Source organism: Gossypium arboreum, chromosome 4, assembly GCF_025698485.1.
Source record: "Gossypium arboreum isolate Shixiya-1 chromosome 4, ASM2569848v2, whole genome shotgun sequence".
Taxonomy (NCBI): domain Eukaryota; kingdom Viridiplantae; phylum Streptophyta; class Magnoliopsida; order Malvales; family Malvaceae; genus Gossypium; species Gossypium arboreum.
This window is the reverse complement of record NC_069073.1, coordinates 46224851-46231230: the sequence shown is the minus strand read 5'-3', so window position 1 is coordinate 46231230 and position 6380 is coordinate 46224851. Positions and strand designations below refer to the sequence as shown.

At 38.8% G+C, this 6380-nt stretch overlaps 1 non-coding gene across 1 annotated transcript; it reads left to right on the top strand.

The window, feature by feature from the left end:
• The first annotated feature begins 279 nt into the window (after positions 1-279).
• Positions 280-386, top strand: LOC128291994 (small nucleolar RNA R71). Its single transcript, XR_008281978.1, has one exon. It is a non-coding gene; the product is annotated as a small nucleolar RNA R71 (small nucleolar RNA).
• The last annotated feature ends 5994 nt before the right edge of the window (positions 387-6380 follow it).

The following is a 6380-nucleotide window of genomic DNA, read 5'->3' as shown; positions in this document are numbered from 1 at the left end:
ACCTGAGTAGAACCAAGTAAACCATCAATCTTTTTATTTAGAAGTTCTACTTGGTTTGACAGCATAGTAACCAAATCGACATTATAAATGCCTGTTGTTTTAGTTGGCTTAGTCCTCATGACTTGCCACTGATAGTTATTCAGTGACATCTCCTCTATAAACTCATAGGCATCTTCAGGTGTTTTATTATTGATGGTTTCGCCAGTAGCTGCGTCAACCATTTGTCGAGTCAAAGGATTCAGGCCATTATGGAACGTTTGAACCTGTAGCCAAAGTGGTAACCCATGGTGAGGGCACCTTCTCAGTAAGTCCTTGTATCTCTCCCATGCATTGTAAAGAGTTTTTAAGTCCATCTGCACAAACGAAGAGATATCATTACGTAATTTAGCCATTTTTACCGGCGGAAAATATTTTAGTAACAATTTTTCGGTCATTTGTTCCCAAGTAGTAATTGACCCTCGTGGTAACAAGTTCAACCACTGTTTAGCTTTGTTCCTCAATGAAAAAGGGAATAATCGAAGACGAATGGCATCATCAGAAACACCATTAATTTTAAATGTATCGCATAGTTCGAGAAAGTTTGCTAAGTGAGTGTTGGGATCTTCATCCTGCAAACCATCAAACTGAACAAACTGTTGTGTCATTTGAATTGTGTTAGGTTTCAGTTCAAAAGTATTTGCAGCTACAGCAGGTCTAACTATGCTTGATTCAGTTCCTGTTAAAGAAGGTTTAGCATAATCATACATAGTGCGTGGAGTAGGATTTTGATTAACCGCAATTACAGGAGGTAGCTGATTGTCTTGGTTTTCAGCCATCTCTTCGATTGGGGGTTGAGTATTTTCCTCTTGCTCATTCTACGTGTATCTTAAGCTTCGCCTTATTTCTCTTTGATTTCTGCGAGCTGTACGATCGATTTCTTCGTCAAAAAGTAGTGGTCCTGACGGGTTTCTTCTAGCCATAAACTATAAAAACCTGCCAAGAGAAAGAAAATTAAATTAATAAATAATAATTAAATTAAATTAAATTAAATTGCAAGAAAAATAAATGGCTAAATTAATAAAAATTGAGCATTCCTATTATCTTAGTTCTCCGGCAACGGCGCCAAAAACTTGATCGCGTGATTTCGTGATAGGTTTTAAATATTTATAATTAATCGTCCTTGAAACTAACTATTATCGCGATGTAGGCAAGTGTACCTATCGAATAGTAGTATAGTTTTAGCAAGACCAGATTGTCAAACCCAAAGGAACTAAAAGTACTAGTAATGACTGTCTTTTTATTATCTAGCCTAAGAATAAAGAGGGTTTGTTTTAACTAACTAATTATCTAAACTAAGAACTCACAGAGAATAGAATTGGGGAAATTCCTTTTGGGAAAATCGATTGAATTAAGACAATACCTAAGGAAAAATCCACCTAGATTGTACTTGTTTTTTCTAGCTCCGAATCGGATGATTTATTCATTTAACTTGTTCCGTAAAGATCCCTAAGTTATGTTATTATCCCTATTCAAGACTAATAACGTCTAATCCCTAGATTGAATAATTGAGACCTTTCTCTAATTAACACCCTAGGGTTGCATTAACTCGATCTATAGATCCCCTTATTAGGTTTCACCCTAATCCGCAAAATCTTGTCACCCTACGTCTAGGTGCGCAAACAACTCCGCTTAATTATGAAAAATGTACTCTTAGATAGGGTCTATTCCTCCTCTGAATAAGAGCTTATCTTGAATCAGTATCCTGGGATATCAAAACAAGAACTAAGAACACATAATTAAGAACAAGTTAAATATTTATCACACAATTCAGAAAATAATAACAAGATTCGTCTTAGGTTTCATTCCCCTTAGGTATTTTTGGGTTTTAGTTCATAACTAAATAAGAAAACATCTCAGAATAATAAAGAATACAAAATAGAAAGAAAACCCAAAACTCCTGAAAGGGAAATTGAGGAGAGATCTTCAGTCTTGATGATGAATCCGGCTTCTGAGATGGATCAATCGGCTTCCTTGGAGTAATTCCTTACTCCCTATACTGTGTGTCCCCCTTTCTTCCTCCTCTAGGGTGTATTTATAGTCTTTGGAATGCCTAAGAGCACTCAAAATTAGCCTTTTTTGAATTGGACTCAGCTTGGGATTAGCAGGGACATGCCCGTGTGCGATTACTTTAGGCCATGCTCGAGCCTGCCAAATTGACAAGGCTGTGTGGTCTGCCCGTTTGAGGAGGTCCAGGCCGTGTTGATTCGTACTTTGGTCCATTTTCTCTGTTTTTAGCCCGTTTCTCGTTCCTTTTGCTCTCTTATGCTCTCCTAAGTATAAAACATGAAATTAAAGCATTAGGATCATTGAATTCACCAATTCTAATGGGAAATCATCCATAAAATGCGTTAAGTATGGGGTAAAAATATGTATAAATTACGATTTATCAGCCATGTGAAAACAGGGCAACAATTTTCCCAAACACGGGCTACGATAAAATGCCACGGCTGTGCGACATGGCCATGGTCGAGCCTGCCAAAACAACATGGGCGTTCGACATGCCATGGGCGTTCGACACGCTATGGGCATTCGACACGCCCATGTGGAAGAACTGTTGGTGAACCTGTTAAAATAGTACGGGCGTGCGACACGCCCTTGTCTACCACCTGTGGTCGAACCTGTTAGATTGACACGGGCGTGGGTCTACCTACACGGGCATGGGAGAAGCGAACAACGCTAGACACGACTGTGTGACACGACCGTGTGCACCCACACGCCCAAGGAACACGGGCGTGTACTAAATGTCAGATGTGCCCAAAGTCAAAATTTGCGAATCACACGGGCTGAAATTGGGGAACACGGGTGTGTTACCTGGCTGTGTGCCCCAAAATCTATAAATAGGCTGCACTATTCATTATCTTCTTCTCCCAAAAAACCCTAACCCTAGCCGCTGCAAGTCCACAAGCCCTTCCTGCCACGCCGGTGCGCCGCTCCCAACTTCGTTCTTGACGCTCAATCTCTTTCCTTTAGCGTTTGTTTACCCCTTTCTCCTTTATTTCACTGATTTATAATACTATTTATCATAGTAATCTATATTTTTCATGTTATTTTCATCTTTCTATCACACAAATTTCATTTATAGAACAAGTTATCATCTTTTTCATGTTCAAATTCTTACTCATTACATGATTTCTGTACTCCATATAATTAGTTAGAAGTGAATATCATGGTTAGGATAGTTGAAATAATCATGCCTTTTGTGTTGACATTTCTATTCATTCATATAGTATGTTGCATTCCATTCTTTGCCATTTTTACTTATATCACCATGCTAATGCCACAAAAATAGGTCATTGAACTTATTGTTTTAGTTAAACTTAGTAGTTGTGGCTAAACATATTTATGCATTTTTCTTTCGAATTTAGTCGCATTTTTTTTCCTTGTCTACTCATCAACACGAATTGATGTTTTCACTTGCAGGTATACAATATCGTCTTCACGTGGTAAAAAGGCCACTTCCCTGCTTCAAAGAAAAGGAAGGGAGCGTCATCTTCCTCGGTCCTACCGCAAAAGTTCGTCACCCTTTCCTGAGGTTCCCCATCGGGCCTCAAGAAGAACTATTCCAGATACTCCGGGCCCGACCTTTAATTACGAGCCGCTGCATCGACTGGGCTGTGGTAAAACAAGTTCAGTTGGCTAAAGCGATTCGGGCCCTCCTAACCACCAACCCTTGGGAGCTTTTTTTTGGGATCATCGAGCCGACGTATCTTGAGCTTACGATAGAATTATGCTCCATATTTCATCTTCAGACCTTAATGATAAACTACGATGATCTTGGCATGGTCCAATTTCTCCTAGACGGATTAGTTCGCCAGCTCAACGTCCCAGAATTTGGTACGGCGCTGGGTTTATATATAGAGGAATTCAAGGAGGAGAATGACTTACATGCTCTCAACCGCCACATCCATCATTCTTCTTCACGGTGCTGGGACGCATTAGTACCAGGTAGGGCCACCTACAATCCTAGCCACTCCAAGGCATCGGCTCTCCCTCCATCTTTGAGGTACCTACACGCCATTTTGGCTCACACGACTATAGGAAGGTGAGAGAGCACTGGCATCGTCAACAGTCACGACGCCTACTTTTTATGGTGTATGTCGCACGGGCACGTCATCGACCTTGCCTATTTCATCGCCCTCTCAATTCAGCACCAGACGGAGCGGCATAGGAAGGGGGTCATCTCCATTGGCCCCTAGTGACTCAGTTGGCTCAACACTTTGGGCTCCTTGACATTGCAGACCAAGAATCATCTTTGACCCTCATTGGCCAAATGTCTCCACAAGGCATCTCGAGCATGCTTAGCATGAGGATGATTGAAAAGCGCCGAGGAACCTACCTTCCTCAATATCGTCTCACCCAATCTACCGAGGAGGAGGCCTACGAGGACATTCCTGATGATGTCCCTCCACAGTACGAGGACCCACAATATCAGCCACCACCACCCTCTCGTCCAGTTATGCGGTGGCTTCATATGCTGACATTTCTGAGTGCCTCACTTGATTCGAGTAGCAGTGTTTTCAATGATTTGATAACATTGATACTACTCTACAGCAGATTTGTCAGCACCTCCACATCTCATTGCCAGTCCCACCTCGCGAACCATCCAGCGATGAAGATGTTTAAAAACATTTATTTAATATTTTATTTTTTTAATTTTTATTAAAACTAGTTTTTATTTTTATTAAATTTTATAATTTTATTTTATAATTATAAATTTTGGTTATTTCATTAAGAATAATTATTCTTATCTATATCACCTAAAAGGTTCCTGATTCTATCACAGTTATATAGAGCTCCTAAGCTCATCATCGCATAGGAACTATAAACTCGACCGGGAAAGGTTCTCCACGACTGCCATGTCTTGCTCAACCACGACCATAGCTACCACTAGATACAATATTCTTTTAGCGTAGGACTTATGGACTAATGAACCTCTACCACCGCCGGAGTATCCTCCTCCACTCTCGCATCGATTACTCTCCAAAACTCCAGTTTGAAGAATTCATCGTACAGGAAGTTTCACTTCTCCCCCTATCTTATGATTGCAAATTTATCTTTTCATATCTATCTTTGTACATTTAGGACAATGTAATCTTAAGTGTGGGGGGGGGGGTATTTATTTCATTATTAGAAAAATCCCTGAATGATTGCCTTATTCTCTTAAAAAGCTCTCATATCGTATTTAGGATAAATTTTTATTGATTTATGGTTTTGATTGATATATCTTGAATTAAAACATAAGCATTTATACATTGATTGTTTAAACCTTAAGACATTAGAGAATAAAGCATGATAAGTTGATTTTTAAGAATTTAAAATTTTAGGTTGTTTCCCCAAGTCTAGATATTATCTTGAATTGGAATTCACGAGTTTAAACATCAAAAAGCCATAATTTTTGTGAGATTTTTGAGCCTTTTGAGCATCTATTAATTCTTTCATGCTCACTTTTATTATTGCTTTGAGTGCATCAGTATTGAACTGTTATTCTAGAACTTGCTAGATTATGCATGTCAAGACCACACTATTTAAGTTGATATGTCAAGATGATAGAGGCACTTAGGATTAACCCACTCATGCAATGAAAAGCCTACCTCCATGGTTAACCCTTAGTGAACCCCCTTGAGCCTAACAACCTATTTCTTGTATTACCCTTAATATTAACCCTTAGCCCATTATTGTTGAAATCCCTTAAATTAATTTGATCCCCAATTTTTTGTCGAGATTGGAATTGAAATAGTTGCTTAGCTAAGTTTTATTCTACTTTGTATTTAACTTGTTCTTAAAAAAAATGTGTATACATCTTAATAGTAGTAATCTTCTGAGCTAAAGAAGTTAAAATTCCATATTCTGAGAAAAGCTCTGTTGTACGTAATTGATGACTAGCCATTTTTCTAGTTAGGCAAATTTTTCAAGTCAATCTCGATTCTAACCTTTTCTTCAACTTGTGACCACACCCCCTAACCAAGCCTTATTATAACCCTCTAAAGACCTTTTGATTGATGTATCATCTCAATTTATAGTGGTGGAGATTTGATTTTCAAACAAGCCTATGGTAATAATTTTTCATTATTGACTATTGAGTGCTTCAATTATTGTCCTTAAACACATTGAGTGATTTGAGTGAATCTTTAGTGAGGATGTGAAACTCTGTGATATTCTGAATAAAAGGTATTTACTTAGATGAGGGGTGTAACACCCCTAACCCGAGACCGTCGCCGGAGTCGGACACGAGGTGTTAACAAACTTCAAACCACTTATTGATAATTTCCCAGACAAGCTGCCAATCTGTGTACTAGTCGCTTCAAAAATCATAACTTGAGTTCTACAACTTGAAAATCAGT